The 27,854-nt window shown below is 39.2% G+C and overlaps 1 protein-coding gene across 2 annotated transcripts in view; it reads right to left on the bottom strand.

The window, feature by feature from the left end:
- BBOX1 (gamma-butyrobetaine hydroxylase 1) overlaps positions 1-9,967 on the bottom strand; it is a 70,248-nt gene extending 60,281 nt beyond the window's left edge. The window contains exon 1 of one of the 2 annotated variants that reach the window (XM_004369728.2): positions 9,693-9,967. The gene's annotated coding sequence lies outside the window, so the exon portion shown is untranslated. The remainder of the gene's footprint in view (positions 1-9,692) is intronic. The other variant, XM_012557375.2, reaches the window with a different exon arrangement.
- Between the last annotated feature and the right edge of the window lie 17,887 nt (positions 9,968-27,854).

The following is a 27,854-nucleotide window of genomic DNA, read 5'->3' as shown; positions in this document are numbered from 1 at the left end:
TTTCCATGTGTTTGATTTTTTTTCCATTGCTTTTTCTGTTGTTGATTTCTACTTTTATGGCTTTATGGTCAGAAAAGATAATCATAATATTTCAATGCTTTGTATTTTGTTAAGCCTTGCTTTATGGCCTAATATGTGGTCTATTCTGGAGAATGTTCCATGTGCATTGGAAAAGAAAGTATACTTGGCTGCTGTTGGGTGGTGTTTGGTATATGTCTATGAGATCAAGTTGGTTGATTGTAGGATTTAAATCTTCCATGTCTTTGTTTAGCTTCTTTCTGGATGTTCTGTTCTTCACCGAAAGTGGTGTGTTGAAGTCTCCTACTACTATTGTGGAGCTGTCTATCTCTCTTTTCAGTGCTCTTAGAGTTTGTTTTATGTATTTTGGAGCTCTGTCATTGGATGCATAAATATTTATTATAGTTATGTCCTCCTGGTGTATTGACACTTTAATCATTCTATAGTGCCCTTGCTTATCTTTTGTGGTGGATTTTACTTTAAAGTCTACTTTGTCAGAGATTAATATTGCCACCCCTGCTCTTTTTTGAGTGTTGTTTGCTTGATATATATATTCTTCCATCTTTTGAGTTTTAGTTTGTTTGTGTATTTAAGCCTAAGGTATGTCTCTTGTAGGCAGCATATAGATGGATCTTGTTTTTTTTATCCAATCTGCCACTCTCTGTCCCTTTATTGATGCATTTAGTCCATTTACATGCAGCATAATTATTGATAGGTATGAGTTTAGTGCTGTCATTTTGATGTCTTTTTCGTGTATTGTTCAGTTTCCTTGTTCCACTTAATTTTCTGTGCTGAGACGTTTCTCTTTATGTATTTTCTTTTCATCTTTTTCATTGTCATTGATTTTGTGTTGGTTGAGTCCTCATATTTTTCTAGTTTTTTATTTTGACTTGTAGGATTGTTAGTTTCCTTTGTGGTTACCTTAATATTTACCTGTATTTTTCTATGTTTATACCAGTCTTTTATTTCTTTATATCACCTTGACTTCCTCTTCATATGAAAAATCTATGTCTACATTTTTTAAGTCCCTCTTTTTTGTTTTAATGTTATCATCTTTTACATATTGACATCTGTTTCCCTATTAATTTCAGTGTTTTAGCTTTGATTTACTTTTGTGACTTCCCTATCTGGGTTGATATCTGGTTGCTCTGTCCTGTGTTCTAGTCTCAGATTGTTATCTGATGTTACAGATTTTCTAACTGGAGGATTCCCTTTAGTATTTTTTGTAATTTTGGTTTGGTTTTTGAAAATTCCCTAAACTTCCGTTTATCTGGAAATGCCCTAATTTCGCCATCATATCTCAGAGACAGTTTTGCTGGATATATTATTCTTGGCTGGCAGTTTTTTTTCTTCAAGGATTTATATATGTCATCCCATTGCCTTCTTGCCTACATGGTTTCTGCTGTATAGTCTGAGCTTACTTTTATTGACTCTCTTTTGTAGATAATTTTTTGTTTATCCCTAGCCACTCTTAAGATTCTCTCTTTATATTTGGTTTTGACAAGTTTGATTATATGTCTTGGTGACTTTCTTTTGGGATCTACCTTATGTGGGGTTTGATGAGCATCTTGGATAGATATCTTGTCATCTTCCACAATATCAGGGAAGTTTTCTGCCAACAAATCTTCAACAATTCTCTCTGTATTTTCTGTTATCCCCCCATTCTGGTACTCCAGTCACTTGTAGGTTATTCTTCTTGATAGACTTTCATGTAATTCCTAGCGTTTCTTCATTTTTTTTAATCTTTTCATCTGATTTTTCCTCAAATAATTTGGTGTCAAGTGCTCCCACTTCAGTCTCACTAATTTTGACCTCCATTGCCTCAATTCTGCTCCTATGACTTTCTATTGAGTTGTCTAATTCTGACATTTTATTGTTAATCTTCTGGATTTCTGATTGCTATCTCTCTATGGATTCTTGCAGCCTGTTAAGTTTGTCATTATGCTCTTCTCTAATCTTTTTAACTTCCTCTCTTGTGTGTTCTGCATTTTGCTTAATTTCCTTCCTAATTTCTTGAAGAGTTCTGTATGTTAATCTTTTCTATCCTGCCTCTGGTAATTCCAAGAAATTTTCCTCCTCTGGAAAATTTTTAGATTCTTTTTTTTGGGAGGTGGCTGAAGCCATCATGGATTGCCTCTTTATATAATTTGCTATTAACTATTGTCTCTGAGCCATCAATAAGTTATTATATTTATTTATTTTATGTTTGCTTACTGTGTCCTAGATTCTTGTTTTGTTTTGATATGCCCAAATAGGTTGCTCATATGACCTAGTCTGATTACTGGCACCTTTGAAGCTCTAATGTCCTGTCACCAGGTGGTTAGATCTGTTACTAGGTATGTGAACTCAGGAGTCTGCACACTCCTGTATGGATTTGGCTCAGGTGTTCAGATAGCCAACAAGCATGTGGTGTCGGCTCTCACTTACAGTCCTAGATAGGCATGGGTGATTGGTATAGGCACAGGCATCTGACTGCAGCAGGGGAACATGCTCTGCAAGGCAGGGGGCTGACGGCCACCCCTAAGTGTGCTGGAGGAAGGCATGTCCCTGTTCCCTAGAGTGCGTGGGTGGGAGGTTTTACATCTGGACTATGGGCACCTAATGCTGTTGGCTGTAACAACTGGGGGGCACCTCTTATTCATGGGCCCCTATTGTAGGTGGCTGGGTGGTGTGGTTGGAGCCACCAATCCTCAGACCCTTGATGTGGGTAGGTGAAGACCCTGCTTAATGGGCAGAGCAGTGTCAAATGTCAAGAACCTGCCACTTCACAGCTGAAACAGTAGAAGTACTGCAGTAACGAGGGCCTATGTTGTTGAGGTGGGCCCACACAAGTCTATGCAAGGGGAAAGGCACTCAAAGTCCTTGAATCCCTTATGCCTGTGCCTAGGCAAAGCAGCTGTGCCTACCTTGGGTTCCTGGCTTAGGGCAGCCGGCAGTTTATTTTTTCTCCTGTTTGTTAATTTGTTCACTCCCCAAGGCAGAGAGAATGGCTCTGGGAATGTGACTGATCCTACTGAAGCCGGTCTGGTACCCAATGCAAAGCAGGGAGTGGAGAGGTAAATAGGAGAGAGGTTTTTCCCTAAGGGGGGTGTTTTTGATCCACACAGTAGGCAGTATGCAAGTACTTATCTTTTGCCTAACCAGGGCTGCTTCTCACTGGTTCTGGGTGGCCATGTAGACTCTCTGGCACTGGGTCTCTCCCGGTGTGGAAAATGCACCTCCGGAGCATGGTTGCTAGCCTGCCTCACTGCTCATCCCCAAGCTGATCAGGCCTGAAGGGCTCAGGCTCTCATTGGGTCAGGTCTGGCAACTCCTCCCTGCTTCTGAACTGTCTCCCCCTCCCCCTGCCACTCAGTCAGATTCCTCAAGTCTGCCTTTGATGTGCAGCGCTCCCAGATTGCCATATATAATTGAATCATTTGTTTTTTCCAATCTTTGTTGTAAGAGATCCCACCGGAAATGTCTGACTACTCTGCCATCTTGGCCCCGCCTCCTTTTCATGAGTTTTTATAGTAATGGTCTCATACACTATTTGTCCTTTTATGATTGACTTATTTCACACAGCATAATGCCCTCCAGATTCATCAATGTTGTGAGATGCTTCAAAGATTCATCATTGTTCTTTATCGTTACGTAGTACTCCACTGTGTGTATGTACCATCGTTTGTTTATTCATTCATATGTTGATGGGCACCTAGGTTTCCATCTTTTTGCTATTGTGAACAATGCTGCAATGAACATCGTTGTGCAAATGTCTATTCGTGTGACGGCTCTTATTTCTCTAGGATATATTCCTAGGATGGGATCATATGGTATTTCTATTTCAGCTTTCTAAGGAAGCACCATATCATTTTCCAAAATGGTACCATTTTGCATTCCCACTAGTAGTGCATAAGTTCCAATATCCCTGCAGCGTCTCCAACATTTGTTATTTTCTGTTTTTTGATTCGTGGCAGTAACACTAGGGTGACATGGTATCTCATAGTGGTTTTGATGTGCATTTCTCTAATGGTTAGTGATCACGAGCATTTCCTCATGTGTCTGTTAGCTGCTTGAATGTCTTCTTTGGTGAAGTGTCTATTCATTTCCTTTGCCCATTTTTTAACTGGATTATTTGTTTTTTTGTGTAGAGGTGTTTGATATTCCTGTAGATTTTAGAGATTAGACCTTTGCTGGATTTGGAATAGTCAAAATTTTTTTCTCAGTCTGTAGGTTCTCTTTTTACTTTTTTGGTGAAGTGTTTTGCTGAGCATAAGTGAGAACATGCCTATCTTTTAAAATACTTTTCACATATTTGTCCTAGCTTGGTTTCTCAAAACAAAGTAGGATTCATTTCTCCCACAACAGTAGCCCTTCAATTATTGTAGACTGCAATCATGTGGCCTCTTCTCTCTCTTCTCTAAGTTAAGTCTACCCACCTTTTCTTATCATTATTTATGAGATATGACCTTTCAAAATTCCTGCCGTGGTTATTCTTCAGTTTACCAATGTCTTTCAAAATCTGGAGCCTCCAATTATACAAGATATTATTAATGTAATATTTCCAGTATAAAGGACATAAAAATTAGTACCTTATATGAAAGAAGAGTAAAGAATATCTAGAAAGGTTTTTATTTTTTTAGCCTAAGGATTTGGAAGAATATGGTAATTACTTTATAGGATCTTCAGAAAGAGCAACCAGTTTTGTTTTACAGCAAGAATATTGGTTTTAATTATATTGACAGGAAGTTTACAGTTAACATAATTAACTGGTAGTAGGTTAAGTGCTTGGCTGCTAACTAAAAGGTCAGCGGTTAGAACCCACCCATCACTCCATGGGAGAAAAGACTTGGTGATCTGTGCCTGTAAAGATTACGTACAGTCTAGGAAACCCTATGGGGCAGCTTTACTCTGGCCTATATGATCCTATGAGTCAGAATCGACTTTATGGTACACAACAACAACAACAAGTGTAGCAGCAGTATACATATCCTGATGCTTTCTTCATGCCAGTTACTGTTCTTATGTGCTTCATATATAACAAATCATTGAATATTCATTAAAACCCAATAGAAAAATGATTGCAATTACCCAAATAAGCAGCAGAAGAAAAAGTTCGTAAATATCAGTACATAGATGACTGTAGACTGCATTTTAAGTTCTCTAAGGGAGTAAGACAATTAAGAAAAAAAAGTCTTTACTTATTTTAACCATTAAATTTCCATGTGTGAATGTGTATCCTAAACTCAACTCATTTTTAATGATGAGTTCCTTGATAAGTTTGAAAATTTTTTGGTTGAAAGCATTTTTGTACAACTTGAAATTTGATGCATTGGATACACTCTTTGTAAGGTGCATTTTTGGCCACACTGAACATAGTTTCTGTACTTAAAGATGGCACGGCGCCCATGTCACACCTACTGTTGATGCAATCACATCCATGGACACCTGCACCAACAAACACTAATTGCATTCCAGCCTGCTATTTTGAACTTTCCCTCTTTCTCTTTTTCTTCTGCCTAGCAGGCTTTAACTAGAGAGAAAAGCAGTATATTTTTAGACATTAGGGAAACCAGAGAATTTTCCTCCAACCCACCAGGCCAAATGAAATCCTGAGGAAGATTTTCTAAAAGGAGTGGAGCTATCAGGACCTTGACTGATGGGAAGCTGCTTGAGACACAGGAGAAAGTGTGGAATAACTGGAATGACTTGGGTGTTGGTGAAGTTAAATTATTTGGGTATCTATGAAGGAACTTGGCAGGATATATCTATGCGTCACAATTCTTTTCTTAACTTTATGACACATGTGAATGGTAATCCAGGTAAAAGCATAGTGAAAGGGAAAATAATTCCCCTTCTTAACCTTTCTTGGCTTATTTACAGCTCTATTGGGGAAAACGTGTTGAAAATTTTGAAAACAAAAAAACAACAACTAACCAAAACAACCAAATGTCAACAATTATTTTAAAACAAATGAGAGAGAGATGAGAATGTAAGGGAGTAGGGAAACTAGTTTAATGGAAACAGAACAAACAGAATAGAAATAATGAGAATATTCACACATTGTGAAGAATGTAGCCAATGTCACTGAAAAAATTGTGTAGAAATTGATGAATGGGAAGATAAAGTGCTGTGTAAACTTTCACCAAAAACACAATAAAATATTATTAAAAAAAGAAAACCCAAAACAACAATAGCAACAAAATCAACAAGGATCACTAATATTCAAAAGCAAGTTCTTTCTGAAGATTCTTAGGTTTTCCCATGAGCATGGTTTGTTCAAATCCATTTTTCAGTTTCACCCACTTGACTTGTTAGAATTAAGCCATGTTGAAGCACCATGGCCCTTTAGGTAGTTGATAAATTATTATATTTCTATAGATAAAAGAAAAACATCTACTGCTTTCTATATAAGATTTTTTTTACATCATTGAGACCTCTTTGCTAAATTAAAGAGCATCTATTGAATGAGAATTTTATTTATTTTGTGTTTAATTAGTATTTGGCTTCTTATTTACCGTTATAGCTCAGCTTATGAAATATCAGATTTCTTTTGGTGGGAAGGAGTGTTATTGCCTATTCTGAAAAACAGCCTTGGATTTTGAAGGCTTTCTAAATGATGGGATAGGTTTGCTTTCATTTTATACCATCATTTGATTTTTTTTTTCCAACTTGCTCACTATATTTTTCTCTTTAGAGTTATGAAAATCTGTTTGGGACTCCTGTTTGTGGAACTACCAAATTAGTTAGTTTTAGAGATTTTCCTGCTTTCGTGATGGATATGATTTTGTCTGTTTTTTAATTTAAGAAACTCAAATTTTGTGACTTGTTTTCTCCAGAACTGTTTGAAAAATCCAGAAAATAGCTCTGAAAGTTAGTGAATACATTGACTTTGGAAATAAAAGGAACTTACAAGTAGAACTCTTATGGCCAGAACAACCTGTGATATCGCTGAGTTTAGTGCCCTCATTTGACACATAGGAAAAATGGAAGCTCAGAGATGTTGGGTGTGATTTGTCCAGTACTGCACTGCTAGTTAGTGTGAGAAGTCGCCCCAGAGCCAGGTTTACCAGTCCAGCGTGCTACATTATGCGATATCAGTCTGACTGCTATGGTAGAATGGCTACTAAGGATATAAGTTAAGAATTTAAATACAAATTCACAATGCAGAAGAGAAATATTAATCCAAATGGTTGGTAGAAGGAGGTTCTGCACTTTCCAAATTCACAACCGTGGTTCAGCATTGATGAAAATTTAAGAGCGAGATTTAGGCATATGTAAAGTGAGATTTTTAAGTCCTAATAAGTCCTAATAAAAGAGTGGAAACCCTTGTGGCATAATAGTTAAGAGCTATGGCTGCTAACCAAAAGATTGGCAGTTTGAATCCACCAGGTGCTCCTTGGAAAACCAATGGGACGGTTCTACTCTGTCCTATAGGGTTGCTATGAGTCAAAATTGACTCAATGGCAATGTGTTTTAATAAAAGAGTACAAAAATTCCTCAGCCACGAATTACTACTAAATTGAATCATGGGCTTTGAATGATATTCTCAGTGAGTTGATGCAGAAACTTCACAGTTACTACACATAAAGTTAAAACTGATGTATAATAATAATGTCTGAGAAGGCTAATTCGTTCACTAAAGCACTCATCCCCAAAATAAAAGGCTGTAATTTCTTAAATGTTTTTGGTAATGGAAGACAAGAATAGTAAGGATAGTTTAGAGATCCATGTTATCAAATATTTGCATCTGTTAATTCCATCTTCTCTTTCTTAGAATGAGTTTTCAGGTCAGCTATGATATAGCAGGATCCTCTAACGAGTTTGACCTCCTGCCTCTAGGTAGTAGAAGAAGAAAATGAGCCAAATGCAAGTAACATAAAAATGTATCAGTGTATGTGTGTGAGGTATGTGTATAAATATTTATTCAGCCCTTATCGTCCTCTACCCACTCTTCTGAATACTTTCCATGTCTTAACCTTATTTAATTCTCCAGAAGACCTGATGAGATTGGTGCCATCACCTCCATTTACAGATGATCTTGAGCTTGGAGAGTGAAGTAAAGAACTAGAAAACAGAGGCTATAAGTATCTTAACCACTACATAGTACTGTATCATAGACAATCTATGGCTGAATAACTTTATAAGCAATAATTTCAATTTTCCAAAAATGTACTAATGTACAATGTACTATGTACAGTTATAAAACATTGAGCTTAATCTCAAGATTGTTAGCTGTTCGTTGACCTCACTACAAGATATTTTGGCTTTGGAAGGAGAGGGCAGAAAGAAGGAATGTTTTCCAGACATTACACTGTAGAAGCTTAAAAATATTATTAAAAAATATAAAAGCATTTTGTATTTCAAACTTTAAATCATAAAACTCTATTAATTTCCACCTGGTAGGGACACAGGGAACTCTGATGGTGTAGTAGTTAAGTGCATGGCTGCTAATCGAAAAGTTGGCAGTTCGAATCCACCAGGTACACTGAAGGAGAAAGGTCTGGCAGTCTGCTTATGTAAAGATTTACAGACTAGGAAACCCTATGGGGGCAGTTCTACTCTGTCTGACACGGTCACTATTAGTTGGAATTGACTAGATGGCAACAGGTTTTTTTTTGTGAAGATAGAGTTAAATCAGACTATATTTGTGGTGACCGAACTTTAATATAGTTTGAATACAGACATATGCCACTCATGTCGCTTGCTAAGTCCCCTCAACTTACAAGTTTTCTTAACTTGATTTAGTAAGTGGCTAAGATTCTCTATAATTCATGAATATTTTCTTATGTGAAGAATGAATTCTATAAAGACATTAGAAAAACCTGTCCATTCTCTTGAGTCAACCATTTTGTCTGCTATCTTTTTTAAGTATCAACTCTCTCCCAAACCCTTCCTTTCTAAATTATAAAATGGATAACTTGAGCTCCACTCCAGTGGAATTACCACTTTCATATTGGAGCTCAAATTATCAAGGCTTTACTGATGTAATGTAGAGAACTGGGTCTAGATTTTACAAAGATCCCTGAATTCTTTGAACCAGAAAGAGTATTCACTAAGAGAAAGCCTACATTTTTAATTAAATTGATTCAAAATACCTGTAATCTATTACCTTGATTCTCATTCAGTAAGAAAAAACAATGAAAAGGGTGCACAATGACCTTATTTAAACAACATTCTAAAGAAACATGTGCCGCTCAGCTTTTTGGGTTTGACAGAGGGCCAAGGTATAATATGCAGTCACTTTTCTTTGGACTGCGTTGTGGATTATTCAGAGAAAATTTCCAAAATCCAGCCAGGCCTTCCCCCGCCCCCTCCACTGCCCCATTGCCAACCCAGTCTGCTTTTTAGACGGTATCCTCTCTGTCCCCTCAGTGTACTTTCTCAGTTAGCTTGGGGATTGCAAAGTAATTTGACTACTAGGCTAAGCCAAACATAACTGTGGAATGGAAGCTGCCAGGAAGCAATCAGTTGTAGTGCAGTCCAAAATCAAGCCTATTTCAAATGCCTGATGGACCATCTTCCATTGCAGCTCACATGGCTGTGAGATACAGGTGACTGGAGTTCCAATTGGATGCCCTCACTCACTCCCAAACCACAGACCTGAATACACAAGCCCTTAAAATAAAAGAAAGTCGAGGTCAAGCATACCTGTTCTCAGATGTGCTTCAGGTGCCAAACCGTGCAAAACTCACCAAGGAAAGAAAATGTCAGCTTTGGTCCTAAATGTCTTCTGGGGAGGGAGCCTCCTGATGCCAGTCACATCTCAGGGTTGATCTGCCCCGACTTCTGATGTTCTGCTGTTCCTTGGAAGACTTTCTGCTCTGGGCAGCTGCAAGGCAGCCCTACCCCCAGACTCAGCTGGGGTTTGCAAATAAGGAAAGATGTCCCAATCTGAAGGTGTAGCAACTCCTGAAGGGAGCTTGGAGGTGTAAAAAAAATAAATAAAAGTAAAGAACCAAGAGGTTTTATGGCCTAGAGGGGAAGCAGTTAGCAAGAGAAAATGCTTTAACTATTACAGGTGCCAACCACAGAAACTCTAGGACTCAATGCAAAGCATCACCTTCATTTAAATTCTTTCCAGATAGGAGGAAAAGTTGTTCTCACCTGTCTCTAGTATTATGTCCCTGGGCTGGAGCAGCAGCAGGAGCAAGTGAACAAGCTCTTTCACTTTTTTCCAGCTGTTCACGGTGTCAGCTCTTTTATTGCAAAACTCGCTTAGAGATCAGGCATTTAGATGTCCATAACAGGGAGGAATTACCAGCTCCCACTTGATCAGAAGAGAAGTGGTGTCTACTTGCCCTTAGTATATTCCCATATGAGCCTCTTCGGAGGGAGTGTAATTAATTGCTAGGGGCCGGGAGGGAGGCTGGGATTGGTTGTCCTGAGCCCAGTGCCCTCCTTCTGTGCAGCTTTGGACAGAACGAACAGTTGCTACCAGAGAGCATGGGGCTTCTCTGAAGGCACCTAGTTGCCCAGTGACTTGATTTACAACACACAGCCCTTTGGGTAACAAAAGGGAAAGGCCAGGGTGGGCAGCGTGCCCAGGATCCAGAGTCCGGCTGCCAGGCATTTACTTGGGGAGAGCCCAGGACATGGGGAGACCAGATGGACAGGTCTCGGGTCCTAGTTCCTAACAGCGTCCAAATAACACTAAAAGAAAGGCTGCAGGTGGCAACTAAATTCCAGGAAAGAGACACATAAGCCCTCTGCCCAACCTTCCACCAATGCCACCCTTCCCAGGAAGACACACTAGCAGCCCCAGCCTGCAACTTGTTGCTTCTTGCCCAAAGGACTGTCACAGTTGTGAGCCCCGGACAAGCAGGAACAAAAGAGCTAACCATAAAGAGGGAGAAAATGCAGCCAAAAATTCTCTAGTGGCCTCCTGTCCCTGTGGGTTCTTGCCCAGGACAACTCCCCCTTCCGGAACTGCAGCGTCCTCGCCCTCAATTCTACTCTTTTTCAGCTCCTTTCACAGTAAAATGTAAACTGTGTCCCCGCCACTCAGGTCCTCTCCTCCATGGTCTCCCTTCCTTCCCCTAAGCCTCCAGGTCAAATTACTGCCACCCACTGTCCAGGGAAAATAATGACATGTTGTATTTCTCATGTCTGGGCGGAGTGTGTGGATATGTGGAATGTCGTCAGAAATGTTGCCAGCATTTTAAACCCACAGTTACTGAAGTTTTAGGTATGCTGGAAGCAATCAGTTAATTAGATTTTAAAAATTTGGATAACATCACAGAATTACGCACAACTAAGTTTTATTTCATCCCGTGTGCTTTCTTAACAATTGGGTAAATTTCTTTCCAGTTTTAAGAATGTTGTTGAAAGAAAAATGTGTTGCATGTGTATGCTTTCTGATGGGATGAGTAGGTAAAACAAAACAAAGCGAGCAACAAACAACACAAAGCTGTCAATAGAAAGTACAAAAACCTGACATAACCAAGTAGTTTCCACACTGAAAGCAAACAACAGACAAACAACAAAACCCTGTTCTGGACTGTAAGAAGCATCTTTAAGATCGAAAAGATAACACGAGCATTTTTCTGAGGGCCCTCGCCTGTCTGTTAACCCTTCGAAGTCTTCAGCTTGCATTCACATACTGCCTCTCAGTGTACTATCCTGGGAACTAGAACAACCCATATTAATAATGTGGATCCAAATAGAGTAAATGAGGCCATGGTGTTGTTGTTAACTGCCATCAGTTGGCTCCCAACTCTTGGTGACCCCTGACTCGTGGCGACCCCATGCACAAAAGCAGGGGCAGATTATCCAATAAGCAAGGTAAGCAGCATGCTTACCTTGCTTACCAGATCATCTGTAGTGAACAGCTCCACATTTTTTCACCACATCAATGTTTCTGCTTCTAGGTATGGCTGGCATCTGTCTCCTTCCCAAACCCACAGCACCTTCCTACAGAATCAAATCCTCTTTTCAAAATTATAATACCTTACAGGGACAGATGACCCAGTAAGCAAGGTAAGCACAGGCTTACTTGTGTTTACTTACTAATCTGTAGTGACCAATTTCACATGGGTTTCGCCACATCTTTGAAAACCAAAAACCCGTTGCCACTGAGTTGATACTGACTCATAGCGACCCAGTAGGACAGAGTACTGCCCCATCTGGTTTCCAAGGAGAAGCTGTTGGATTCAAATTGCCAACCCTTTAGGTTAACAATCACAGCTCTTAACCACTGCGCCACCAGGGCTTTACATCTTTGAAGGAGCATGCCTAATCCAGAAGTTGCAAAAGAATACAGTCTGGTAGGCTGTCCCTTGTAGAAAGAGCACTTGCTTTGAGTAAAAAGCTGCCCTGAGTTCCTGCAATTCTAAATATTGTAGAGATGAATAAATCTGAGTAATCATTTTGCTAACTAAAATTAATAGCCGTGATCTGAATTTTCAGTGGTTTAGTTTCAAATCAGGTCATGTAAAAAATATTTGTAAGAAGTATCAGCCTTTTGGGACTTTGAATCTGACAGACCTAGGTTCAAATCCTCGCTCCACCACTTCCTATGGTGTGATATGATGGTGTGGTACCTGTAAAATGGGGATAGAAATAGGCCTATCTTATACTTTTATTGCATAAGATGTGTAAAGAATGCAGTAAGTTCTGAGTAATAGACATCAACAAATGGCAATTATTAATAAAATTTCACGTGGTGAAACCGATGTGAAATTGGTCACTGCAGATTAGTAAATAAGCTCAAGTAATCCTGTGCTTACCTGTTTTACTGAGTAATCCCTCCCTGTCAGGGATTGTAAATTTGAAAAGAGGCTTTGATTCTGTAGGAAGGTGCTGTGGGGTTGGGAGAGAGACAGATGCCAACCATACCTAGAAGCAGAAACTTTGATGTGGTGAAAAGATGTGAAATTGTTCACTACAGATGATCTGGTAAGCAAGATAAGCACCGTGCTTACCTTGCCTATTGGATAATCTGCTCCTGTCTGCAAGGGTTTTGGGACATCTATATTTAGTACCGTTCTTAAAGTAGGAGCCTGCGTGGAGCAAGTGGTTTGCAATAGGCTGCTAACCTAAGGGTTGGTGGTTTGAACTTACACCGTGGTTCCACAGCAGAAAGGCACGGTGAACTGCTTTTGTAAAGATTTCAGCCAAGCAAACCCTATGGATCAGTTCCACTCTGCAACACATTGGGTCACCATGAATTGAGGGTTGACTCAAGGGCAGCAAACAACAATAACAACAAAACTAGGCAAGAGGGCCCCCTACCCCAGGCCCTGTGCTTTAGAGGGCCCCATTCTGGCCTTCCTCCAACAGCACCTCTCCCAGTGGAGTGATCTATCTGTGAGGTGAAGAGTACATGCCCACCCAGAGCCTGCACCATCCCTTTGTCTGGATAATGCTCTGGGAGCCCAGATCCTGAAATTCTGGATCCCTAAGTAATTGTGTCTGCTTCTAAGGTCTGGGAGCATCCTCTTTCCTCCCTCCAACCACCAAAGTAGTACTTCATCCCTGATATGCACATTTGTAGGTCCAAGTAGTGGTCCAGGGGCAGCTTTGAATGTGCTGTTTAGCTAAATGGAGCTTAGATGTATATGCTGGAGTGTCCACATATATTTATATAAAATCCTTCCCGGTTTGAGCTGAAGCCTCGAATGGATGAGAAGTTGAGAGGACTGAGGGCCTGAGGCTATAGGCTGGGAGCTGGAGTCTAGTAACTGGCTCTCCCTGCCCTGCCAAATTCTGGTGTGGAACAACAGGAATCTGAGAATCCTAAACTTGAACTTGGCTTTCCAGGTTATTATGAAGGCATATTTTTCAAGGTTGGGGGATGGAACATGTTTTATTCAACACTGAGGTTGATTTGTAAGCAGTGGTATGCTGGTAAATGACTAAAAATAGGCTATCTGAAGAAAAATAACAGCCTAATTTATAGCGTTTGCCCTTTACCCTGCTCCCATCATGGCCAAGTTGAAGCTACCAATGTGCCATCACTGAATGTGTAGCTGGGAAGAGATATGCATGTTTGGCTCTTGTGAGCCTATAAGCATTGCCTCCAGAATGCTACTGTTTATCATTTTAATTATTTAGACATGTGATTTAGGAGCTTCCATTTGTACTCTCACATTGGGCTCCCTAAGTATTAATTATGGGCCCTAGTGTCTGGAAAAATGCCAGAATTTATAAGGCCCTTACAAAATATCTTTTGAATAAAAGACCCTGCTACTTGTCTGACTTTGGGCAAGTCACCCATCTATAAATTAATCTGTACTTTACAGGGTTCTTGACTATATGAGACAGTGTATGTGAAAGCATCTAGCACAACTTTTGGCACCTTATCTATAACAAATAAATGTTGTTGAAAGAATGAATAAAAGGCATTCAATAAATTTTAAGTTCTTTTTATTATCAAATTTGGGGGAAATTCAAGTTTTTTACTTTACACTACTTCTAGGAGCCTGCAATTATCTGCAGTTGTTTCTTGGTCAAGACAAATACCCATTTATTTTAGTGCTTTCTTAGATAACCTTTTGTGACAGACTTTTCGTCTTTATTACGTTCCCAAGGGAACAGTGCTCACACAATGTTACTCATTTTAGAAAGTTTGGTAAAATTCCATTTGGCTGCACGTCTGTGATCTGTGCTTAGGGAAGGAAAGGCTGTTCTTTATGCTCTAACTTTATTCTCAGCTGTATTTTGTAACCTGGAAAAGAGGAGAGAAAAATGGCTTTGAATTAACACTTGAGATTTAGCTCATTCCATATGTTGTCCTCAGTGAGGAATGTATTAAGTTTTCAAGATGAACACACGAGACATGGGAGATATAAATATCCTATTCAGCTGTTGTGTTCTCCCTTTTGTTTGCTTAGCTAATTGAACTAAAGCTTAGTGATAAGTGATAGTTTGTACTTGAAATAATTGTCACCATGAACATATTCCATTGGTTGATAATTTATACGGTTAGTATAGATAGTGTTCTTTGTTTTAGAGATCCCTAATGACAGATATTTTACTTCACATGAGGACTTTATCTTCTTCCCAAAGTATTTCAGTCTATCATGTCCTCAACGAGCCATTTTTCTCTCCTCAATAGTTTCTCAGCAGTTAGTTTTTTTTTTTTTTTTTAATTGGCACAGTGTCATAAATAGCTTTTCGTTTTACCTACCAACTTCTAAGTAAAAGTTGCCTTGCTATAAGCTCAAATCTCTAGGAAAGGAACCTCTTCTAAACATAGCAAAGATCTGGTTTGGGAGTCTTCTATTATACTATAAAAACCCAGCTCCTTCTCCAAAAGATCTCCAAAAAGGAGAGTGCTATGATCGGATCATAAAAGTGTTGAGAACTAATTTGAAAGTTCTGCTGGATGAAAACACAAATTTGTCAATATGAACATCAGCTTAAAAGCAGAACCTGGGGAAATTGTTGTGTAAATTTAAAAGTATGATTTGCTGTTTGGAAGAGCCTTAGATATCTAATCCAACACACTGATTTTATAGATGTGAACCTGCAATACTTCTGAGTTAAGTAAAACCAGATATTATCAGGGGACACTCTAGAGATGTTTATCTCTGTATTAGTCAGAATGACGTAGGTTATGGTGCATAAGCAAATAACTCCAAAAGTCTTGCAGCTTAAGAGGGGTATTTCTCAGCACAAGTGACATGCCCATCATGGGTAGGCAGTAAAGATCTGCTCCATGAACTCCAGGTCCAAAACTGATGAAACTTTTACTCTCTGGAACATCACCAGATGCTGTGGCAAAGGGAAACCAAGCAAGGCTCATCATGCTTGGCATTTAAAAACTTCCACATAGAGGTGTTGCATATCGCTTTCGCTCATATTTCATTAGTCAAGTAAGTCAATAGTTATGTATGTCCTCAAGGAGGTAGAGAAATACAATCTTACCATGTTCTAAGAAGGAGGAAAACTGGAATATTTTTGAACAGTTCCAGTGTTTGCAAATCCTTATTACTTTGACAGTCTTTGATAATTTTCTATGTAAATTATAATAAGAACCCTAACTTTCAAATGTTCAACTATTCATATTAATCTGAGCAGTCCATTCTTTTCAAGAAAAAGAATCATAGACATAGATAGTAAAGAGAGAATACACCAAAGATAATAAGACTATTAAAATGAAGATTTTTTTAAAGACTACAAGTATAGAAAATGATCATGTGACTGAATAGCTAAAAAGTTTCTTCCATCCTAGGGACTATGCTTTTGCTGAGATGAATTAGTAAGACCCAAGCTGTTGTAGGACAAATGATACTAAAATATCTAAGGAAAAGATCAGTCATAGGTGAGGAAACATTGAAAAAAGGAGTCAGAGAAGGAAGACTTATAGCATCTCTCCAGCACCAGCTCAAGAATTTGGGAGCGGAGATGATGCAGTAGACTCAGGCAGCACTTCTCCAATAACATTAGGGACCTACAAATAGTTACCCTTGCTCATCAAGCCAGTTTTGCATTGAAATTTGGATTCCAAGGATATTTTTCTTAGAGGGAGGGAATGGACTGCTCAGGCTAATATGACTATTTAACATTTGAAACTTAAGGTTTTCATTGTAATTTAACATATTGGCCTCTAATTTATATGCTTCAGTTTGGACATTGCAAGACAGCCTCAATAACTGTCATCAACTCTGGAGACTGACCAGTTTCTGGGCCCCCACAACCAAACCTTGACTGTGGGGAATTCACCAGGAAATGCTACCAGATAAGGCCTTGTACTCACTAGCCAAGTGACCTTCTCCTGTCAAAACCTCTCATCATCTCTCGTCTTCCAAAAGACAAGTCTTGGATTCTCCATTGGTAAGGCTATCTTCAAAGTATGATGTGAAGGGTTCCAGTTAAATTCCCTTCACAATAACGTCTCTTTTTTAAACAAATAGGGTACAACAGTGGTAGCTAGCCCATTGGTAATAAGGCACAGACAGCATCTCCTTGTTAAGATTTACTCTCTGTCACTATTTATTGAGTGTTTTCTAAGGGGAAGACACTTTACTTCAGTATTGTATGCTTTCTTTTGCTTAACACTCACAAAACCCAATGTGGTATATACTACTATCATTCCCATTTTACAGATAAGGAAACTGAGGGTCAGAGAAGTTAGGTAACTTACTCATCTTTACTAAGCTACTAATTAGCAACTGGATTCAAATCCAGTTCTGATGCCAAAACTTGGACTCATCATCACTTTGTAACAGCAAAGAGACTAAAAATGCCCGCAATATTCATTTACTTGTTCATTCCATGAGCATGTTTCAAGAGCCCACTTTGAACTCCTCAAGATGCTCTTCAAGGAGCTTTTACTGTATTGAGGAACATGGGCAATAAGTAAGCAAATAAATTAATGAGATAATTTCACATAGTGGTAAATGCTGTGAAATATATTACACAGGATAATAGGATGGAGAAGAATTTAAATGAAAAGATAGTATTTGTCCTAGTCAGGGAAAGCTTTTTTTTTTTTTTTCCACCAGTGGAGAAAATGCTCAAGCTGAGTCCTAAATGATGAGAAGGAGCCAGCCTTCCAGAGAGGGTTAAAAACATTCCAGGCAAAGAGAACAGCAGGGCTAGGGAAAGGGTAAGAACATTCTTGGATGGGAAAAGAACAGTGCAAAAATGTTTGATGTGGGGACCAGCTTGGTGCACTGGAGGAGCAGACACACCACTGTGGATGCATATAGTGACTAAAGAAAAGAATGGGAGGAGATGAGATTGGAGAGAGGCAGATCAAATAAATTAGAATCTAGCAAGACATGGAAAGAAGGGGGCAACAACTGGTCTTGAATGAGAGTAAAAGACACAAGAGGGAAAAATTGAGTAGTCTTCAAAGAGAGAAGTTTTCTTCTTTATAATTCTTTCCAGGGGCCAGCCTACTCCTAACTATTCTTAACTTTTATCCCTCTAGATGGTGGCTATCACACGAGACCCAGGTCACAAAGTTTGTTTGTTTTTTTTTTAAAGAAATACAAACCACCGCATTCCTTCAAGCACCTGTTGAACGTAAGGCATGAAATTTTCTGTAGTATTTACCAGAGTTATGTCAAACACGCTTTATTGGAAACAGCTGGACCTCTGCCATCTCCACTCCCTCCAGAATTTAGTGTTTAGAAATTCTACATTCTGAAAGATTTGTAACAAACTGATGTTGGCTGATGTTAACTCAGCTTGAAATGGGGCAGAATGAATGTTACCTGTGGGTTTGAGGACAACAAACTGATGCCTTCTTATGATTATTAGATGGTCCCCAAATCAACACTGTAACATTGGTCTGAATCCTACAGCTTAACATGGAAATTCATCGGTTTCTTCTGAGTCCCAGCACAAAGCCTCAAGTGATCCATAAGATGGAACATGTCTCTCGTTCTTTAGGAAAATTCTAGGAGACCCGAAGAGACCCATGGGAACTTTGGTTGGTTTTTCTTGTGAGTGCATCTCCTGTAGGAACATTTCTGCAAGCTGGAACTTCAACAAAGTAACAGATAATTTCTGTTTTTAACAAAGGCAGTGCTCACCAAGCTCTTTGAATAACTCAGCAAAAAACTTAAATATATGGCTGGGCTAATGGGTTTAAGGTTTGATAATATTCTGTGAAAGATGAATTTAGAATTTACATACTACGATAAAATTTGTTCAAGAGATTGTTTACTGCTTGCAATTCTGTGGGTAAACTTGAGTTTGGGAGACTATATTAATGTCTTTTGCTCACTTGAAACTAGATCTTAAAACTCACATTGCTTTCTTATCCAGATATATTTACAATACTTTTTATTCGTTCTTGGCTTTACAAGGTTCTATAACATTCTTTGATTTTCTTTTATGATCATTTTTCTAATTGGTTTCTAGGACTCTGATTGCATTGTTGGCATAAAGCGGGTAACTCCTTATTCACTGCATGATTTGAACAGTGGGAGAAGAGAATTAACATGCCCTTTATATAAAGTGTTTGGGAAACAGTGATTTATGGGTTCATGATTTGTCTAGCCAAATTTCAATTCCTCAAAATATTCTCTACTATTTTCTACTTCAGAAAATATGTCGTGATGAGTGTCAAAGACCTCTAAAAAATGCTTCATCTAGACATATGTCCTTACTTTGCAAGTGTAGGAGTGAATATTAATTTTGAGCTGCTTTTAGATGGATAAACTAGGGATATAAAAAAAAAATCTCAGTGGAAAAGCTGTTTTACTCTAATAACTTGCTTTAAAGTGTTTAGGATGGCCCATTAATGGCTCAAAAAAATTGATGAACACAGAGCTCTGAGACAAAAACCCTCCTGAAATACAAATGGAAATCTGGAACTCGTTTGTTTTATATAGTACATTAACATTACTTGATTGCCTGCATGAGCTCAGTCACAGATATATGTAACAAGAGGTACATTCTTTGTTTCGTTTTTTAAAAATTTCACCCTCTTCAATTAGCAAGGGAATTATTATTATTGACTGCCTTATGAATAAATGATATTTAAAATATTTTATTTATAACTTACTATATCTGATATTACTAATAACATTAATGATAAATATCAGGCACACCAGAATTATGTCATATCACCTAAATATACTAAAAATCAAACCAAACCCAGTACTGTTGAGTCAATTCTGACTCATAGTGACCCCATAGGGTTTCCAAGGTTGTAAATCTTTATGGAAGCAGACTCCCACATCTTTCTCCCTTGGAGCAGCTGGTGGGTTTGAACCACTGAACTTTTGGTTAGCAGCCGAGGGCTTAACCGCTGCACCACCAGGGCTCTTAATTTGTTATTTTTCCGTGAGGTTGGCTCTCCAACTTTCATCGTGGAGGGGGAGAGAGGAAGATGACTCATAGCTGTAGATGGTTGGGGTTAGAGAACCAGTTCACTTGCTTTTCAAAATCCTTGGAGAAAGTTTAGCCCAACTTTATTTTCTGCTCTTTTTAGATAAATGTGAGATACTTATTTCTTTGTCATCAGCACTAGGTTCTAAGCATCATTCTTTCAGTCACATTATAAATAACTCATTACTGACCTTGAGCTAGACTTCTGGCTGCTTATCATAATGGGGAAGAATAAGGGTTTTGGAGTCAGAGACATCTGGGTTCTAATTCTGACTCTGCCATTTTCTAGCTATGAAATCATAAGCAGTTGAATTCTTTAGCTCATTCAGTATCTTCATCTGAAAATTAGGAATCCTCAGAGCAACATTGTGGTTAAATGATGTAATATACATAAAGCTCCTACATACCTAATGAATCATTACTGTTATTACTTAGGAAAGAAGATAACTGATTAAGACAATATGACATAAACATGCCTGGCTGACAAATATTTGCCACAGACTCCTAATGACTTAGTCACACTCTCCGCTGGAAATTTTACTTTCATGTGAATAACACTGTCTGTTAAAAGTCCTAGTATTGAAGAACCTGGAAGTAATATGGATTATTCTTAAATGTGATTAGACCAGAATAATTATCTGGTCAAAATCAAAAGTAAGTAAAATAAAAATGCTATGTTTTGTGAAATAAGGTTCAGAAAGTCTTGGATGATCACCAATATACACTGATTTTCAAAGTGATGATTATTTCCATATTTCATTATTTCCTTGTATTCATTGCAGTGAACACATGCTACGTCAGTACTCTCGCCCATACTTACCAATAGAAGGGTGGCCAGCTCTGTGCATAATGCAGTTGGTTAGGAGGCATTCATAGACTCAGGCATGGTAAGAAAATACCTCATACAGCTTTGCTTGGGATATGTTTTTTATGCTTTAGCAGAATCAGGACTTTAGTCCAGTGAACACACGTGTCTTAGTTATCTAGTGCTGCTATAACAGAAATACCACAAGTGCACAGCTTTAACAAACAGAAATTTATTTCCTCACTGTTTAGGAGGCTAGAAGTCCTAATTCAGAGTGCCGGCTCTAAGGGAAGACTTTCTCTGTTGGCTCTGGAGGAAGGTCCTTATCTCTTCTGAGCTCCTGCTCCTGGACAATCTTCATGTGCTTGACAACTCTCTTCACTCATCTCTACTACTCGCTTGTTTGTTTAATCTCTTTTATATCTCAAAAGAGATTGATTTAAGATACACCCTAAACTAATTCTGTCTCACTTAACATAACAAAGACCACCCATTCCCAAATGGGATTGTAACAACAAGCATAGAGGTTAGGATTTACAACACGTATTTTTGGGGAACACAATTCAATCCATAACATTCTACCCTTTGGCTCCCCAAAATTCATGTCCTTGCCCCATGCGAAGCACATTTACCCAGTCACATCATCCCAAAAGTCTTAAATCAACGACAAGTTCAAAATCACATCTTTTGAATCATCTAAATCGAATGTGGGTGAAATTTTAGCCATATTCCTCCTGGGGCAAAATTCCTCTTCACCTGTGAACCTATTAAATCTAGAATAAACGTTATCTGTTTCCAAAGCACAATGGCTGAACAGGCACAATGTAGCTATTTCCATTACAAATGAGAGAAATTGGAGGGAAAGAAGGGATAACAGGCACCAAGCAAGTCCAAAACCAAGCAGAACAAACTACATTAGCTCTCAAGGCTTGAAAATAATCCTATCTTCTCTGAGACCATCTGGGCAAGGGCCCTGCTCTTTAGACTCTGAGTGTTGGCCACACCCTCTGGATTCTAGGTGGAGGCTCCTTGGCCTTGGACTTCAGCTCTGCCTTCCAGGTTCTCTGGGATGGCAACTCTGCTCCCTCAACTTTAAGCAGCTCCATTCTCCCAGTCCTTCTGAATGGTGACCCCACCCCCTTGACCCAGGCAAGTTCTGTTCTTCTGCCTGTTGGGCATGGCAGTCTCACTCCCTAGTGTTTGGGTGGTGGCCCCATCCCCCTGGCACACCTTAATGGCAGCCCCATACTGCAGAACCAAGTTAATGAGGATCCAACTCTTTGAAGCCGAAGAGGCTGTGGCCCCACCATTTGAGACTAGGAGACTGTGGCCCCACATTTTGGAACTGAGAACACCCTGCTTACTGTGCTTCTTCCAACAGTTCTGCTGATCTCCTAGCTGCTCCAGGGGTGTTCTTTTCTTTTTTTGGAGAACAACAAATGTAGTTCCTTTGGCCTGTTTCCCCCCTGTAGAATTCCAAGAGGCAGACAGCACTCTTTCCTCTGGTTCTTTCTCTGCACCCCTAGGACGAAGCTGCTTGGTTTTTGCTGTGGTACTTGGTTAGGTCCATCAGTCACCAGCTTAATGTCTTTAGCAAAAGATTGTGTATCCATGTCCTTGGTGAGCATTCTAGTACATGTGTCCTTAGTTTGTACAACAGAATTTTCCAAACAGATCTTTAAGTTCTGTTTTCATTTGCACAGTTCATTTTTAAGTTCATCTCTTTCCTCTCACATTTTACTATAAGTGGCAAGGAGAAACCACGTGGATGCTTTAGACCTTGGTTAGAAATCTCATCAGCCAAATGCCCGTTTATCACTTATAATTTCTACCTTCCACCAAACATTTGAACATAATTCAGACAAGTTCTTTGCCACTGCACAAAAAGCATCACCTTTCTTCCATTGTCCAATCACATGTTCATCATTTTCTTTTAAAGCCTCACCAGAAGTACATTTAATGTCCATATTTCTAGCACATTCTGTTGCTGTTGCTGTATGTATTCTCTAAGACAATAGAGACTTTCTCTATAGCTCTCCTCACTTCCTTCTGAGCACTCACCAGAATTGCCTTTATGTCCATAATTCTACCAACAGTCTCTTCAAGGTAATCTAGGCTTTTAGAATTAGACACCTTAAAACTCTTCCAGCCTCTACCCATTACCCAATTTCAAAACTGCTTCCACATTTCAGGTATCTGTTAGAGCAGCACCCTACTCTTTTGGTACCAAATTCTTAGTTATCTAGTACTGCTATAACAGACATACCACAACTGGATGAGTTTAACAAACAGAATTTTATTTTTTCACACTTTAGGAGGCTAGAAGTTCAAATTTAGGTTGCTGACTCTAGATGAAAGCTTTTGCTCTCTGTCAGCTCTGGAGGAAGATCCTTGTCTCTTCTGAGCTTCTGCTCCTGAGCAATCTTTATGTGCTTGGCATCTCTCTTCACTCATCTCTGCTACTCGCTTACTTATTTAATCTTACATCTCAAAAGAGATTGACTTAAAATACACCCTACACTAATCCTGCCTCATTATTAGCATAACAAATACTATCCATTCCCAAAAGGGATTATAACCACAGTCATTTTGGTTAGGATTCACAACACAAGTTTTTGGAGGACTGCTCATGGATTGAATTGTGTCTCCCCCCAAATATCTGTCAACTTGGGTAGGTCATGATTCCCAGTATTGTATGATTGTCTACCATTTTGTCATCTGCTGTGATTTCCCTATATGCTGTAAATCCTATCACTATGATATTAAAGAGATGGATTAGCAGCAGTTATATTAATAACAGGAACCGATGGTACTGAAGGAAGAAGGCCAAGCTGCACTGAAGGTGGTGGCAAAAAACAAGGCTCCAGGAACTGATGGAATATCAGTTGAGATGTTTCAACAAATGGATACAGCGCTGGAAGTGCTCACTCATCTATGCCAAGAAATTTGGAAGACAGCTACCTGGCCAACCGACTGAAAGAGATTCCTATTTATGCCTATTCCCAAAAAAGGTGATCCAACCAAATGTAGAAATTATCGAACAATACCATTAATTTCACATGCAAGTAAAATTTTGCTAAAGATCGTTTAAAAGTGGCTGCAGCGGTATGTCGACAGGTAACTGCCGGAAATTCAGGCTGGATTCAGAAGAGGACGCGGAACCAGGGATATCATTGCTGATGTCAGATGGATCCTGGCTGAAAGCAGAGAATACCAGAAAAATGTTTACCTGCGCTTTACGGACTATGCAAAGGCATTTGATTCTGTGGATCATAACAAATTATGGATAACATTACAAAGAATGAGAATTCCAGAGCACTTAATTGTGCTCATGAGGAACCTGTACACAGATCAAGAGGCAGTTGTTCAGACAGAACAAGAGGATACTGTGTGGTTTAAAGTCAGGAAAAGTGTGCGTCAGGGTTGTATCCTTTCACTGTATCTATTCAATCTGTATGCTGGGCAAATAACCCAAGAAGCTGGACTATATGAAGAAGAAAGGGGCATCAGGATTAGAGGAAGACTCATTAACAACCTGCGATATGCAGATGACACAACCTTGTTTGCTGAAAGGGAAGAGGACTTGAAGAACTTACTGGTGAAGATCAAAGACTACAGCCTTCAGTATGGGTTACACCTCAACATAAAGAAAACAAAAATCCTCACAACTGGACCATCATGATTAATGGAGAAAAGATTGAAGTTGTCAAAAGATTTCATTTTACTTGGATCCACAATCAATACCCATGGAAGCAGCAGTCAGGAAATCAAAAGACACATTGCATTGGGCAAATCTGCTGCAAAAGACCTCTTTAAAGTGTCACAAAGTGAAGATGTCACCTTGAAGACTAAGGTGCTCCTGACCTAAGCCATAGTATTTTCAGTCTCATCATATGCATGCAAAAGCTGGACAATGAATAAGGAAGACCAAAGAAGAATTGAGGCCTTTGAATTGTGGTGTTGGCGAAGAATATTGAATATTCCATGGACTGCCGAAAGAATGAACAAATCTGTCTTGGAAGAAGTACAACCAGACTGCTCCTTAAAAGGAAGGTGGCAAGATTGCGTCTTACGTACTTTGGACATGTTGTCAGGAAGGATCAGTCTCTGGAGACGGGCATCATGCTTGGTAAAGTACAGGGTCAGCGAAAAAGAGGAAGACCTACAATGAGATGGATTGACAGAGTGGCTGCAACAATGAGCTCAAGCGTAACAATGATGGTGAACATGGCGCAGGACAAGGCAGTGTTTCGTCCTGTGGTGCATAGGGTCACTATGAGTTGGAACCGATTTGACGGCACCTAACAACAACAACATATTTATGAGATCTACAGGACTACATAGTGTCTTCAGCCAATCTCTTTTGAGATATAAAAAAGAGAATTGAGCAGAGAGACGGGGGGACCTCATACCACCAAGAAAGCAGCACCAGGAGCTGAGCACATCTTTTGGACCTGAGATTCCTGTGCAGAGAAGCTCCTAGACCAAGGGAAGATTGATGACAAGGACCTTCCTCCAGATCTGACAGAGAGAGAAAGCCTTCCCCTGGAGCTGACACCTTGAATTCAGACTTGTAGCTGTCTAGACTGTGAGAGAATAAACTTCTGTTTGTTAAAGCCAACCACTTATGGTATTTCTGTTGTAGCAGCACTAGATGACTAAGACAAGGACACAATTCAATCCATAACACCCAGCATCAGATAACTTGTTGCTCATAGCCTGCCATTATCATGTGATATTCCAGAGGTTTTTTTTTTTTTTTTAATCTTTGACATTTTCTTCATAGAAAGCGACTTGTTACAGAGGAAAGAGCATACAATTAGGAGTCTGTGGTGGAAATCACTAGCTCTCCACCCAAGTCTACTCTTCACACATTTTCTAGCCTCCCTTGCAGTTAAATGTGGTCATGTGACTAAGTACTCTGCAATGAAATGTGAGTAGAATATTAAGCAGCATTCCAGGCTTGGCCTTTACAACTTCCCCCAGTGAGCTCTTCCATGTTCTTTGCTACACACAATGATGAGTCTCTACAGGACTGTGGAGCCACAAGATGGAAGGACTTTGGGCTTCTGGGTGACCACATGGAGAAGAACCACCCCACTGACTTGTATACCATTCCTCAGACACTTACATGGGTGAGAAGTAAAGTGCTGTGTTAAGCTACTGAAAGTTTGGGGTCTGTTTGTTACCGTGGCTCAGCCTAGTCAAACTAATGCATAATCAGACAAACTTAGGTCCAATTCTGATGTTTAATTCTTGTTAGATATTTAAAAAAAACAGTTGCCATCAAGTCTATTTTGCCTCATGGCAACCTCTTGTGTGTCAGAATAGAACTGTGCTCCATAGGGTTTTCAGTGGTTGATTTTTCAAAAGTAGATCACCAGACCATTCTTCTGAGGCACCTCTTGTTGAACTGGAATTGCTAACCTTTCAGTTAGCAGCTGAGTGTGTTAACTGTTTCTACCACTCTGGGACTCGTATTAGGTATTTAACATTGGGTTATTCACTTACCATCTCTGAGCCTGTTATCTTGCGTGAAATATGGACATGATAACAGCTACATCACAAATTACTATGAGTATTTCAGATAATGTATATAAACCCCTAAGCTAAAGTTAGAAACTATTTTTTCTTTTGTTTTGGACTCGGGAGCGCATTACTGGATTAATCATAGCCCTGGTCATGATGTACTGTCATCACTGACTCATGAGTGGTCTTGTTTTTTGATTGTCTATTTGTTTGCATTTATTTATTAATTTTCAATAATACAACAAACATTCGAGAATCCATCATCTAATAAAGGAACTAGAATATTTCTTGAAAATCCCCTTTGCCAACCTTATTCTAGGGTATCCTGTAGATTCTGACCCATAGTGACCCTATAGGACAGAGTAGAACTGCCCCACAGGGTTTCTAGGGAGCGACTTGTGGATTCAAACTATCGACCTTTTGGTTAGCAGCAAACTCTTAACCACTACACCACCAGAGCTCCTATTCTAGGGTACGGAGCAGTTATCTAGCATAGCCAGATGTTATACTATAGGAGAGGACCCTGATTTTAGGGTTGTGGAGATTTTAATCTGCATAATTAAGAATATTCCTGCTCCTCTACTGATGTGATCAGGGCTCAGGATAAAATAACAAAGTGACATAGCAGAACACTTACTTCACCCTTATCCTGTTAGCTCAGTCTTCTTAGTAAGAGGTAGCACCAGCCTTTCCCCTGCAGTAAAAGGCTGGGTTCTAAACTGAGGGATTGAAACTGCATGATGGTGTGAGCAAGTGGCAGGAGTTGCCACATGACATGAGTGTTCACGTTTGAGGAAGCACTAGCCCCTCCTATGGTATAATCAGTGGCCCGGAGTCTAAGTCTTGAGGTTAATAGAACTGACAGCCTTAAACATTTGACTCGAGATGGTTTCCAGCGAGCTTTGTAAGTTAGCTTTTTCTGGAAAACCATCTGCAGGTCTTGGAAAATTGATGTTTACTTCTCAATTCTGTTCATCTACATTCTCTTCAACACTTGGTTATTGTCAAGCACTATTATTATTATCTTAAGGAGCTCTGGTGGTGCAGTGGTTAAGCACTTGGCTGCTAACCGAAAGGTCAGCCGTTCAAACCCACCAGCCCCTCCACAGAATAAAAATGTGGCAGTCTGCTTCCATACAGATTACAGCTCAAAAACCCTATGGAGCAGCTCTACTCTGTCCTATAGTGTCACTATGAGTCAGAATCAACTCGATGGCAACGGGTTTGGTTTTGGATTATTATAATCTTATATCTCAATTTGTATTTTTCTGATAACTGACGAGACCGAATACTCCTTTGTATGTATATTGGTTGTACTGGTCATATGTGTTTCCTTTATTGTGAAGTGCTTGTTTATGCCTTTTGACTCTTTTTTTTCTTATATTATTTGTCTTTTTCTTATAATTTCCAAGAATTCTTTGTATATTATTGTTATTAATATTTTCTTGGTCATGCATGTTTAATATACCTTCTTCCAGTTTGTAACATGTACTCTCACTTTCTTTAAGGTGTTTTTTGATTAGCAGGTGACCTTGATTTTAATATGGATAATTTTATCAATTGCTTTTACTTACACTTGGCACTTCCTGTGTTTTAAGAAATCCTTCCCTACCTGAGGTCACAAAGAAATTCACCTATATTTTCTACTAAAAGTTTTACTTTTAAAGTTTTGGTCTTTAATCCCATCAGGAACTGATTTTTGTGGGGGAGGCAAGGATCCAATTTCATTTTT

This window comes from Trichechus manatus, unplaced genomic scaffold (genome assembly GCF_000243295.1).
Source record: "Trichechus manatus latirostris isolate Lorelei unplaced genomic scaffold, TriManLat1.0 scaffold00006, whole genome shotgun sequence".
Lineage (NCBI taxonomy): Eukaryota > Metazoa > Chordata > Mammalia > Sirenia > Trichechidae > Trichechus > Trichechus manatus.
This window is presented reverse-complemented; position numbering and strand designations above follow the sequence as displayed.